A 13,312-nucleotide genomic window follows, 5' to 3' on the forward strand; every position below is an offset into this window, starting at 1 on the left:
GTGTGTGTGTGTGTGTGTCTGTGTGTGTGTGTGTGTGTGTGTGTGTGTGTGTGTGTGTGTGTGTGTGTGTGTGTGTGTGTGTGTGTGTCTGTGTGTGTGTGTGTGTGTGTGTGTCTGTGTGTGTGTGTGTGTTCTTTGTTCTAAACTGTTCCAACTTTTCATTCTCTAAATATTTGCCTATTTTCTCTAAATATTGATTGTTTATAATATATAAATAACTAAATAAATGTTTCTGAAACATTCATTCATTACGTATTTTAAAATAATTCATTAAAATAAAATGTTTGCATGAAATGTAAATGATTAGAATAAAGGAATATAGTATTACAAAGACCAAACATTAAATGTCATTTAAAATGTTTGGTGGCGCTCTGCTTGTAGTTCCTGCTGATGTCACCAGAGGGCGCCATGACGTCACTGAACTACATTCAGAAACAGCTTCTCTGAGCTGGTGATGACGTCATGGCGCCCTCTGGTGACATCAGCAGGAACTACAAGCAGAGCTCCACCAAACATATTCACACATTAAAACATGATTACAGATTTTATTAGTTTCATTTCTCTGTTTTTATCTCCAGTTTGTAAATTACAGGTGAAGGTTGTTGACCTATTAATTCATATGATCTGCTCTGTTTATTTATTGCTATATGTTTGTAAATATTGTCATTTTCAATGTACTATGGACCTTCTATTTGTGTCCCGAATAAAGTTATTATATTATTATACGTATTCTTATATATTAAATATGTCAAATTAGGATTATAAAAATAAAAAGTTATGAATGTTTTTGTGTAGTTTTTTTTTATTATTTATATACTACATATATAAAGTAAATATATTTTATTGACATGATGCTATAAACAAGGATTCTGGTTAAAAACATTAGCACATATGAATACAAAATAATTTATAAAAAGATAATGACGTGTGTGTGTGTGTGTTATATAAACAATAATAAATAAAAGAATATATATATAAAAGTCTCTATGTGAAGGAGATTCTAGGTATTTTGGGGGGTTGTAACCTCCCCCCCCCCCCGTCAGTAACTCCTACTGTTGGACTTCTTTCATAAGTTTTGTCTTCAAGTTTTCTGAGTGATATCTGCTCTGGTTTTTCCAACGTTTCAGACACAGATATGGAGATAATAACGCTCCAAAACCACCTTTTTCTGAACTATTTTGACTTTTATCTAAAATATTTCATCTTTATTTCTGTGTAATATTTTCCTGATATTCCCCGTGTCTCGGCCACCACTTCCTGGGTGCAGCAGACTGCGGCGCCCCCTGCGATGCCTCCGCCCACGGCGGTCTGATGGATTTCGGCGCTGCAGAGGTAAAGTTTCTGCGCCGCTGCGTGGGCGTCTGCTCGGCGCTGAGCTGCGTCAGCTCGCTCTTCGCCGTGTTCAGCTTCCTGTTGGAGCCGCGGCGCTTCAGATACCCCGAGAGGCCGGTCGGCTTCCTGTCCAGCTGCTGCTTCATGGTGGCAGTACTGTTGTGTGGGCCAGACCTGGCCCAAATGTAAGGAGCCGGCCCCGACCTGGGTTACAGTGAGTGTCGTGGGCCAGACCTGGCCCAAATGTAAGGAGCCAGGCCCTATATGAGTTACGGTGAGTGTCGTGTGGGCCAGACCTGGTCCAAATGTAATGACCCAAGCCCGACCTGGGTTAGGGCAACTGTCATGTGGGCCAGATGTGGCCCAAATGTAAGGAGCCGGGCCCAACCTGGGTTACAGTGAGTGTCATGTGGGCCAGATGTGGCCCAAATGTAAGAAGCCGGGCCCAACCTAGGTTGCGCCGACTGTCAGGTGGGCCGGACGTGAGTGGCAAATGTAGTTTGGGCACATGTGCTCCCAATGTAAAGAGCCAGGGTTACAACAAGGGCTGTGTGAGCCAGACCACATTTTATGGATGAAGTATGCTGGCCTGTCTTGTAGAGCAGATAGCCTTAATAAGAGTTATGTGGAAGTATATAGTGATGTTATGAGACAAATAAATCTAGACTATTTATTTGATATTTGATTATTTTGAATGTCACTCCCCCATGACACCGCACTGCATTGCATTATGTTATCCCTGATAGGTCATGTCTCAGCAATATTTGGTGACAACTCAATTACAGTGGTGTGCGCAAAAGTATCTCAGACCACAAAATGCATAAAATGCTGAAGATTGACTACAACAGCAGAATATTCGTATGCCACTGGATAGACACATTTTTAAATTATTGACTTTTACTGTAATACATTTTTTTTTTTCTCAGCATTTTGAGTTTAAAAAATATATTCCGCTCCCATTTTAAATGCAATGATGTTTACACCAATATCACATTCATGACTTGGATAACATAACAAAATAAAATACCAACTAAATATTATAAATAATATTATGAAAATGTCTCTCTCCCTGTAATGGCACTGTTGTGACTCAACAATAATCCTTATTCTGAATAAATCTGAAGAGTTCTGACATCACTTCCTGTACTGTACATTTAACTGCACAACTGTACATACACATACACTTGGTAAATATGCTGTCCCTTTAAAATGTTGGAAAATTTCTCATTTATCTCATAATTTCATGCAAGGCTATTAGCTAGCATTTCTGAAGTGGATAAAACTGGTATGACTTATTTTACAAGAAGGGAAATGTAAAAAACAAAAACAAAATTGTGTAAACTGATTTCATTTATTATTATTCTAAAAGCTGCCCACCACAATCACACAGTCATATCTGTTGGCTATTGAACATCTCCACTAAGGCATGTGTGGGCTAAGTGCCTTTCTCAAGGGCACTTCAGCAGTGGTAATGAAAAAGAAGGGCGTGCTGCTCTTTCACTTGACTGCCCACATTTATCCTGTCACTCCAGGGATCAAACCAGCAACCTGTTGGTCAAGCAAAATAAAAATGACAGTAATCAACCCACATTGTTCCTCAATACAAGAAGAAATGAAGCAGGAAGGCATATATAGGACATTGAGGGAAAACCCTACACACTTAAAAATGCTGGGTTAATTTGGTTACTCATATGCTGGGTTAAGCCTGAAATGTATAAATTTACCCATAATTGGGTTACAAAATGGTTAAACATATTATAACCCATTGCATTGGGTTGATGACGTTGAACGAAATCCAGGCTTCAGTTTTTCAACACTGCTGATCCGCCTTATTTTGGATGACATTGTTTTAACACGCACGCACGCAAGCACACACACACACACACACACACACACACACACACACACACACACACACACGCATATATACACACACACACACACACACACACGCACACACACACACACACACTCATGAGTCATGACATGGTATGGGAAGAATAAAAAACGTGACATAAAAGACGTATAAAAACGTTTGTTTCGTAGATTAGATCAGATGGTTTAGCTTAGTTTAAAAACAGTCTAACGATATTACAATAATAACTTGTTGTTTTAGCTTCGTTTTATTCAAGTAACGTTATTAAATATAAATCCCATCACGATTTGCGTTACAAATAAATACCAGCAAAGAACTACGGCGGGCGAAGACAGAAACACATTGAAGAGATCGCTCTATCTGACACCCCGCCCGCTGGATCTTCACACAGGGAAAAACAAGCGCACCTCTTCAACTGACGTAACCCCCAGTCACCCCACATCGTCGTCTCTCGCTCTCGATGACTCGGAACAGCAGCAGGTTTTCTTAAAAACCACATCTGGTTCCTGGGGCAGGGAGGCGAGGTAAGCATTCTCATTTTCCCGGTAGTTTGTTGCTGAAAATGTGTTTTGTTAAACAGTGCTTCTAGAATAAACTCTAATGTTACATTAGCTAACGTAACTTAGCTAGCTAGCTGCTAGCTGTAAAAAAATTTGCCGCCCATTTTTAGACTTCTAAATTAAAATACTTTAACTAATTTACCATTGGCAATGTCCGAATGTTACCAACGGTCGGTGGATTACCTATCGTTAGTAACGTTTTATTCATAAACCGCTCCTTAAACCGAGCTAAATCAACGTTAGCTACGTTTTAGCGTGCTAACATTTGTCATGGCACTAACCTAGCTAGCTAGCTAGCAAGCCAATGTAGCATACAATGACTCACATAAGCTAGCCAGCTGCTAGCTAGCTAGCTTATGAAGTGTGACATTTAACTTAATTAACGTTATTTCAAAGGAGTCGTTAATGGAGACATTTCAAAGCTGTATCGTTGTTATCTTCTATGTCTGTTTGCACATTCAAAGTTACGTTGTCTATCGGTTTTCTTTTTTATTAAGATATATCTGAGTCATTGTATGCTACATTGGCTTGGTAGCTAGCTCGGTTTAAGGAGCGGTTTATGAATAAAACGTTACTAACGTTAGCTAATCCACCGACCGTTAGTAACGTACGGACATTGCCAACGGTAAATTAGTTTTGGATATTTTAATTTAGAAGTGTTAAAATGCGCGGCAAATTTTTTTTCACCGGTAACCGTCCTCAGCCTACGTTACGTTAACGTTACGAATGACCGTGACTGTGTTAAAAGACGAACGCCGCCATCTTGCTTGCTGAATTGTGAACATGCAGAAAAAAGAGCGAAATTTGTATTCAGTGATTATGTAGCCTACTTTGAATGCTCAGGCTTGCATGTGTTTTAGCTGTTTGTGTAACGTTACTAAATGTTATGTATTAAGTACTTTATGTAGTTCCTTTAAATACAAAATACAAATTGTAATGCTGACAAAGACAGGCGAACACATCGCCGGTTCCCGCCAATAGGTTCATTTTAGTTAGTGAACAACCTGGCAAAGAAGTCTTGAGTCAGTCTAATCAATTGGGACCAACGTGTTAAATTTGACCTGCATGAGCTATTGTCACGGAGTACTTTACCTCCATGCAGCTGAATTCCACTAATGCAATATAGAAATTAGCTGATTCTAACCTGTGCTGGCAGTGAATTGTGTGTGTGTGTGTGTGTGTGTGTGTGTGTGTGTGTGTTGCCTGCCAAAATAACTATTCTTGATTATTCATTATGTTATTAGCTGTCAAATGACATTTCTGAATGCTTATTGAAAGTGATATATGGCAGCTTTGTAATGTTTTTTATTATTATTGTTTTCCTGTAGATGGATGATCATGTTCAAAATAAACTGGTAGAATGGGACCTGGGTGATTTACTCTCTACATTTGAAGGTAGGCACATTTTATAAAAGCTTAAGTTTTTAGTAAAAGACATATATGTACTATGAATAAGAATGGCAAAATACAACTTTTTCATGTCCAATACTGATATTGTAAATGTGGGTATCTGCCGGTAATATTTTCTGATACCACTGCCCCGAAATGCAACAATATATCCTGTAGGTTTGGTTTTGATGCAGCACTTAACAATCCTGCTGTAAATCAACAAATAGTCTGAAAATAGCCTAGGCCTGCTGTTACAAATAAATGTCTTTATGATCACTGATATTTTAGTATAATACTGGTCCGATCAACGAAACATGTCTCTGGACGGCTTAGTATTTGACCAGTTTCCACGCAGAAAAAAAGAACCTGAGTTAAATTTTCTCTGGACTTCACACATTTTAATCAATGATCAGGTGCTGCAAATGTAAGAAAAAAAAGTTAGATTGAGTTCAATGAAGTTTCACTGATGTCACAAAGAGCTTATTAGTTCTTATTCAGTAACTCAAAGTATAAATCACATGACAAGACATAGACCCAAAATTTGCACAAGGACCAACTCATCAATATTTTGAATGGAATTTCTACAGCAAGCGGTTCTAGTCAAATTAGGGCCTGGAAGAAGAATAATGATAAAAAGAAGGAACAAGAAAAGAACAATATAATGCATTGCTCTGCATGCACTATACTACATTTCTGGAATGCCGTGACATTTAAGAGGGTCTATACCAGGCACGGAAAATCAAGGAATTTGAGCATTTTGTAGTAAAGTCAGAGCAAGGTCAGGGAATCTTTTTTGCATTTTGAAATGTAGTCGCCAGAATGTGATACAGAGTTGTAGAATTTTACATTTGACTTTTATGCTTGCAATATTGCAGACAGGCGAGGACACGTGGCTTTGCTTCTGCTACCTGTGGTGCCCCCGGCACCTACAAAATCCGGAGAAAGACGGTCCGCCCCAGCTACGCCGAATCTACAAAAGCTTTCATAGGTGAGCAGCCTGTGAGTTAATACAAATGTAACAAATAAAACAAGCGTCAGCAAGTATTTTAACAGATTGTCTCAAGATTTGCAGACCTCGATACATTTTCCTTTTATTTCCCGCTTAAAATTGGTTGTGATGTGACTGAACCCGAACATCATTTCTAAATATCTGCCCAAACCCGGCCTGGCCCATTGGGTCCAGTCGGGCTCAGTTGGGGTATCCATCCTCTACTACCTCCCTCTCTCAGACCTGTCACACAAATGCGTCAGACCAAACCACTGCACAACAATGATCTGTTTCAGTTTATTGTTATCATTATTAAAACGAAATGTTGTTAGAGCAAACACAGAAAGACATAGTTTTCCAGTTGTTAACCCATTACTTAATACATAATTTAAATCCACATAGATTATATATAATTTTGGCCTTCATTTTATCACTCAAGCTTATGCCTGAGGTTTAATATCTGAAGTAAAGGTGTCTTATAAAGTTTTTTTTCTCTCTACAGGTTGGAACAAACATCGCTGAATACCTTATGAAAAGGACAAGCACAGAGGTCCCACGTGTGCTTCTTCTTGGGGACAGGCATCTGTTATCGCAAGCCTTTGTTATAGTGCATGGACATGCCCTGGAGCACCCATCTCTTCTTGGGGCAGTAGATGCCTGCTTTAAGGCTTTTTATGTTTTTGATGTACAGTATCCTAGACCTTGTGCAGAACTGTGGTAGTTTTTGCAGACGATATATGGTATCCCTGGACATGTTAGATCATCGGTACAGATGATGTGAGCAGTTTGCGGCACAGTGAACTGCAAACTGCTCATAACGTTATGCACACACACTAGAGTCTGGATCGGGCCGAATATTTCTGTGCGAGCCCGGCCCGCGTCCGACAGGCATTAAGAAGTTTGTGTCTGAGCCCGACACAGTTAAAATCAAATTTTTTTTTCTATACTAATGACACATGTACGTCAGTTTGTGTGGAAAGCTTTTATGAAGCAGCTGTAGGAAGGCATTCAGAAATGTCAACAGATGAGGTCATCAGCTCACACAGGGCAACAAGCTCACGTTAATCAGCTGTTTAATTTTAAATGTTCAATGTGTTAACTTTTCCTGATTGCTTAGTTTCCGACCGTGATCAGAAAGCTAGGGGAGACTGGTTACCTCCAGGGCCTCCCTGTTGTTCATACATACAAAAAGTCATACACGTTTGTTCAAAAGAAGTGTTTGTTTAAACATTTTTTTTGAAATGTTTAAAAATAAAAAAAATTACATACACACTCACTACACGCTCAATTTTCATTTCCCTTCAGTACTACGTCTGGGTTTGTGGTATAGTCTCGGGTTTTCTCCAGCCAAATCTTTACCGGTCCATTCAGCAAACAGAGGGAGTGGTTGAGAACGATGACGTTGAGGTCGTGCGCTAGAGTTGTAGTTCCGTAATGGCGGCGGAGAAAGATGCGAGTGAAGCCATTTGGTCCGTTGCGGCAACGCTGCCGAATATCCAGAAGTTAAAGCCCAAGCAAGAACAATCTTTCTTTGCTAGTTATGGACAGAAACACAAAAAGCAGGAGGAAGCGTGGGTTAATATGTGGATTGATACTGGGATGTCTACACAACTGTGTGAGTCGATTGACTTCAAAAAGTTTGCAGCTTTACTCAAACCAAAGTTGCCACCAAATAACCAAACTTTATTTTCACTGCCCAGTTTCGCCTCACTGTGAACGATGTGGTGAGCGTGCTGCGCACTGTCATAAAGTGCCTCACAGACATAACCAGGAACGTTGTCCTGCACCAGCTGGCAGTGAAAAGCCGTAAGATGGCCAGGATAATATCCTGCGAGGACCTGAAGTAGTGCCAGGAGGGGGCCAAACTGGGGGTCCCAAAGCTGCTTGGTAAGTGTGCATCCCTTTTTCGAAAATAGCCAAAATAGTCCATCTCCAACGGAAGCCTGCCATGCAAAGTGATGTCTTTGTGTGTGTTTATCTTCCCCTCCGTGTACTGAAATACTTTTTGTCTTCTCTCCCTCTCTTTGTGATCTCTGTAAGTATTAAAATCTCGACTTGTGTACTGTTGTCATCACTGCTTGTGAGTCTGTTTTTGTTATTGTTTCCTCTGAAAGAGTGTCTGTTTTCTGTGTCAGGGAACACAAGACAAGTCATTTGGGGCGGCCCAAATGTTCTTGGATACTGAGTTTCGCTGGCTGGAGAGGTGGCTGCAGCTGTGGACGGCCAGCAAGCCACTGAACCAGCTGGTTTTTTTCGCGGCTAAGAAGGGCCCATGCTAAAACTTCTTGCACCACCTGCAGGACGCGTGGGCGGAGATGGGCCTTAAAGGGTCCCCCAATTTCACCGACCTAAGGACCGCTGTGTCTGCTCATGTGAGTTCTCCTCAGTCACTCATCTGTTAATGCTGGATTTCATTAAAACTCTGCTGGCTGTAGCAATCTTTTCTCTTCTACTGTTTTAAGGCAAAGAACAACCTGTCTGACGAGCAGCAGAAGATGGTGGCCACCTTTGTGCCACAACACGGCCACAGCTGACTGCTTCTACGCCCTCAGCCTGAACGTGGCCCAGTCAAAGAGGATGAGGGATTTCCGCCAGGCCCTCACCCCCACTGTACCATCACCAGAGTCACCAGAAGCCTCCACCACCAGGAAGAGGTCCCGCAATCCTGATTCCTCCTCCAGTTCCGAGGACGAAACCCCTGTCCCCTACCAGGAGTCAGGGACCTCGGGACTGGAGGAGGAGAGGGAGTTTATAGCGAGGCTACAAAATGTAAGTAAAACTCTAAGATATGTACTTTAAAGACTCAGTCCATTTTATGTCTGTTACATCAGACCTCACTCTGTGTTTTGTGTTTGTTTTCCTCAACAGACACCAGAGAAGGCCCTCAGGACGAGCCAGTACGGCAGGCTGGTGGCGCTGACTGCGCTCGAGGCTCAACTCAACCTGTCTAAAAAGATTTCGGAGAGGGCGAGAAGGGCAGCGTATCGAGCAGTCATCGGACTCTAACATCTCTTGATCTGTGCAGGACTTCAGTGTGAGCGGACTATTTAGAGACAATGTGACCAGCAGGTAATGTTAACGGCTATCTGCTACTGTAGCAGAGCTGCAAGTAAACGCTGAACTGAGCTGTGTTTTCAGTGTTTACCATTGCTGCAGGTTTTCATGCATGACTGTTATTGGTGATTTACAGAGGTGGAAGACTTACTCAGATCATGTATTGCAGTAAAAGTAGAAAAAACTGTGTTGTAGAGTTACAAGTTACTTGTCAGTTACAAGTCCTGCATTCAACACCTCCCTTAAGTTAAAGTACAAAAATATTATCAAAATATACTTTAAGTACCAAAAGTAAAAGTAAAATTATGCAGTGTAATATATCTTATTTAATTCGATTATATTATTATCCAGTAAATTGTATTAAATATGACTGATAATTTAAATAAAATGTTTTATTTAATTCAAGTAGCCTACTTGTACATCATTATTTTCTAGGGTTGAAAAATGTATACAGATTTTACATTTTCCCCTCATACTTCTGTCGGAATGGGTACGAAGTTGGCATTGAATTTAATTTGAAATGTTATTAAAAAGGTCTTAAAAAGCCTTGAATTTAAGTTGGAGGATCCTGGGGGTACCCTGACACACATACACACACGCGCAAATAGTTGTTTTATTGTGTTTTATAGATTGGTTAAGATTCATTTTATACTATTAACATGTTCTATTTTAGTAAATGTTAAGATTAATTTTCTTTTAGTGTGTTTTCAAATGTTGGTATGTGTTCCTTTTTTCTTAAAATGACAAAACTATAATACTGAACACACTTAACCTAAACATGAAGCTAGGAACACCAAATTGGTCAGGTATTGTCAACATAGGCCCACTTTTGAGTTTGAAAAGGTTCAAGGCAATTTGTAGCTTGAAACAATCTCCAAGTTCCAGAGTTAAAAAGACAGAAACAGCCAGAGAACTTGAGACAGAAACCAGCCAGGACCAGTCTTGACTGTTAAATGTATGAGGAGCACATGTGCAAAAAAAAAGCATTACAAAATTCAGTCCAAGCTGCCTAAAAACTTTATTTTCAAGCTAACTTTTACCATACACCTGTCTGACTTTCCTTACTGCAGTAACTGAGTGTGCACTAGAGGTTCTCTGGGTGCAGGGTTAGGGCTAGCAAGCATCTACCATGGCATTTTTGAGGCAATTGAGGTATTTAGGGAACATTTGTAAATTTGTAATTCTAAACTGTTTGAGTCTGCGAATGCACATCAGTCAGCTGCCGCACCTGATAGCTGCTGGTTCACTGTCTCTATAGGTTTGGGAGCAAGAAACTGCATGTAACTAGTCACTGAGGAAAAATGTAATTAATTTAGAGTTACTTATCAAATATTGGTGATTTACAATGGGGTTACATCTGAAAAATTCTTTTCAATTAAAAAGCTTATATGTAGCTTTATGTAGATATTGCATTTTATAAGTCTGACTATGTTGGTACTACTGTGAGGTTTAAACTGCCTGGTTTAAATTCACTGTTATTCAGCTGTATAGCCCAGTTATAAACATGTTAAGAATACTAATCAAAAAGTAATCAGATGTAATAAATTTCACTACTTTGATAAAGTAATTAAAATGGTTACTTTTTAAACTGGGTAACTAGTTATCTGTAGTCTGTTTACATTTCAAACTAAACCAAACGTGGGCCATAAGAGAACTGCATATTTGGGCCACATTAGGGGGGCCTGTGGCTGAGTTTCGGGAGCCACACTCACCTGAGGTCAGCGCCGTCATTCAAGGCCAAATGTGGGCCATAAGAGAACTGCATATGTGGGCCACATTAGGGGGACCTGTGGCTGAGTTTCAGGAGCCACACTCACCTGAGGTCAGTGCCGTCATTCAAGGCCAAATGTGGGCCATAAGAGAACTGCATATGTGGGCCACATTAGGGGGACCTGTGGCTGAGTTTCGGGAGCCACACTCACCTGAGGTCAGCGCCATCATTCAAGGCCAAATGTGGGCCATAAGAGAACTGCATATGGGCCACATTTGGGCCAAAGATAAATTGCTATCTGGGTCAGTCCACTCCTTGTGAAGCTCCCTCACACTTTTGAATGGCCTTTTCCTGACAATTCTCTCCAGGCTGCTTGTCCCTGCTGCTTGTGCACCTTTTTCTTTCACACTTCCACTTAACTTTCTATTAATGTGCTTTGCTACAGCACTTTGAGAACATCCAACTTCTTTTGCAATTGCCTTTTGAGGCTTTCCCTCCTTGTGGAGGGTGTCAATGATGGTTTTCAGCATAACTGTCAGGTGAGCAGTCTTCCCCATGGTTGTGAATTCTACTGAACAAGACTGAGACCATTTAAAGGCTCAGGAATCCTTTGCAGGTGTTTTGGATTAATTAGCTGATTAGAGAGTGACACTTTGAGCCTACAATATTGAACCTTTTCATAATATTCTAATTTTCTGAGATTTAGAATTTGGGGTTTTAATAAGCTGTAAGCCATAATCTTCAAACTTATAACAAATAAAGGCTTGAAATATCTGCATGTAATGAGTCTATATATTAGTTTCACCTTTTAAGTTTGAGTGTTATTTCTGTGTTTAGACGCAAGTTACCAGTGTTGGAGTCCTCTACAGTGAAGTACAGTTAAACTTTAAACTGTCTAGCATTAGCTGTCTGTGTTTTGGCCATGTTTGGTCCAGCTACCTAGCTGGCAGTGGGCTATCGTTAGCTGCTGTCAAGTATAGGTCAGCTCAAGTATAGGTCAGCTCATTTAACAAACAGTGTGCAGCTGAAGGAACTGTTACACAAATTCCTGAGCAGTCTGGAGCTTCGCAGAGTAAATTGGTAACGAGTGAAAACGGGAAATACTGGACACTGTTTCAACCCTCAGCGTCGGTTCAGGAGCTAAGCTACGCTGCAAAGCTAGCGCTAACTCGCCAGCTCCATGGCTACTCCCACACTCAGCGAGTCTCCACTTCCTCACAGGATTTCATCTTTATTCAAAAACACAAACAAAGAAATTGCAGATCTCAAAGAAGAGATTCATTGGCTTTCAGAGGACCAAAAAAAGAAGGATGCTTTACTAACCACCTGCTTGGACGTGGCTCACGACCAGTTGCTCAGGATTTCGTCTCTCGCGGCGGCCCTCCAGGACACGGAACACTGGGATCCATCTGCCTACCACCAGCGCCCATCATCCTGTTCTATGCTGAACATCAAGGCGTCCTGGACTGAGGTGGTTTGTGGCCGTAAGAGGGCCTCAGATAGGGCTCCATCGCCTTCTGCATTGCCTCCCACCATCAGCCTTTCGAATCGCTTCGACGCCTTGTTGGAGCTGGCGGCTGGCAGTCCTGGATCGTGCCCGAGGACTAGGGTTGCTGGAGCTTCCGCTCGGTTTGCGGCTGGTGGAGTGGCTGTTGCGGTCTGTCATGTGATTCATTCTCCCGACGCATGCGATTCTTTAATGGGATCACACACTGCCTTCCAGGAGCTAAGGTTGCAGACATCCATGCTAAAGTTGTGGACCTGATACCCTCATTTCCAACATCAATCAAGCGCATCGTGGTCCACTGTGGACACAATGACATGTCCTACCGTGAAAGTGAACACACAAAGAAAGATTTTAACATCCTTATTGACATTTTAAAGAGCACTGGGAAATCGGTTTTTATTTCAGGCCCACTTCCCTCTCTAGGTCGCAGAAAAGACCTTTTTAGCAGACTCCTTGGCCTCAACACCTGGCTTCAGACTGCCTGCAATCTTCACAACAGAGGGTTCATTGACAATTTTGATCTGTTTTGGGAACGTGGCTCTCTGTTCAGCAGGGATGGAATTCATCCTAATGCACGGGGCAGCCAGATGCTATGTGGAAATATGCAGCATGCCCTGTAAACGCAGTAGAATGACTGATGGTTCACATCCTGAAAAAACACGCTCAAACACAATTCCCAGATAAACTCTTCCATAACCTCCTCCTCTACAACTAACTCTACTAGTCCACAAAACAGCTATATCATTCCAGTTATTACTAGAATCAGACCACACAAAGTGGTGAAGCAGCAATACAATAAGACACATTCAACTGCTAACATAGTCAATTTAGCGCTCATTCCCCGTCAGCTACAGCCTGCCACAAAAAACAAGGCAGATACTTTTCTTAACACACT

General features: G+C 41.2%; 1 long non-coding RNA gene across 1 annotated transcript; it reads left to right on the forward strand.

Moving 5' to 3' along the window:
- The first annotated feature begins 3,688 nt into the window (after positions 1-3,688).
- On the forward strand, positions 3,689-7,036 carry LOC118495403. The gene is made up of 4 exons (XR_004897795.1): positions 3,689-3,732; positions 5,097-5,163; positions 6,033-6,156; positions 6,648-7,036. It is a non-coding gene; the product is annotated as an uncharacterized LOC118495403 (long non-coding RNA).
- The last annotated feature ends 6,276 nt before the right edge of the window (positions 7,037-13,312 follow it).

This window comes from Sander lucioperca, chromosome 7, assembly GCF_008315115.2.
Source record: "Sander lucioperca isolate FBNREF2018 chromosome 7, SLUC_FBN_1.2, whole genome shotgun sequence".
Lineage (NCBI taxonomy): Eukaryota > Metazoa > Chordata > Actinopteri > Perciformes > Percidae > Sander > Sander lucioperca.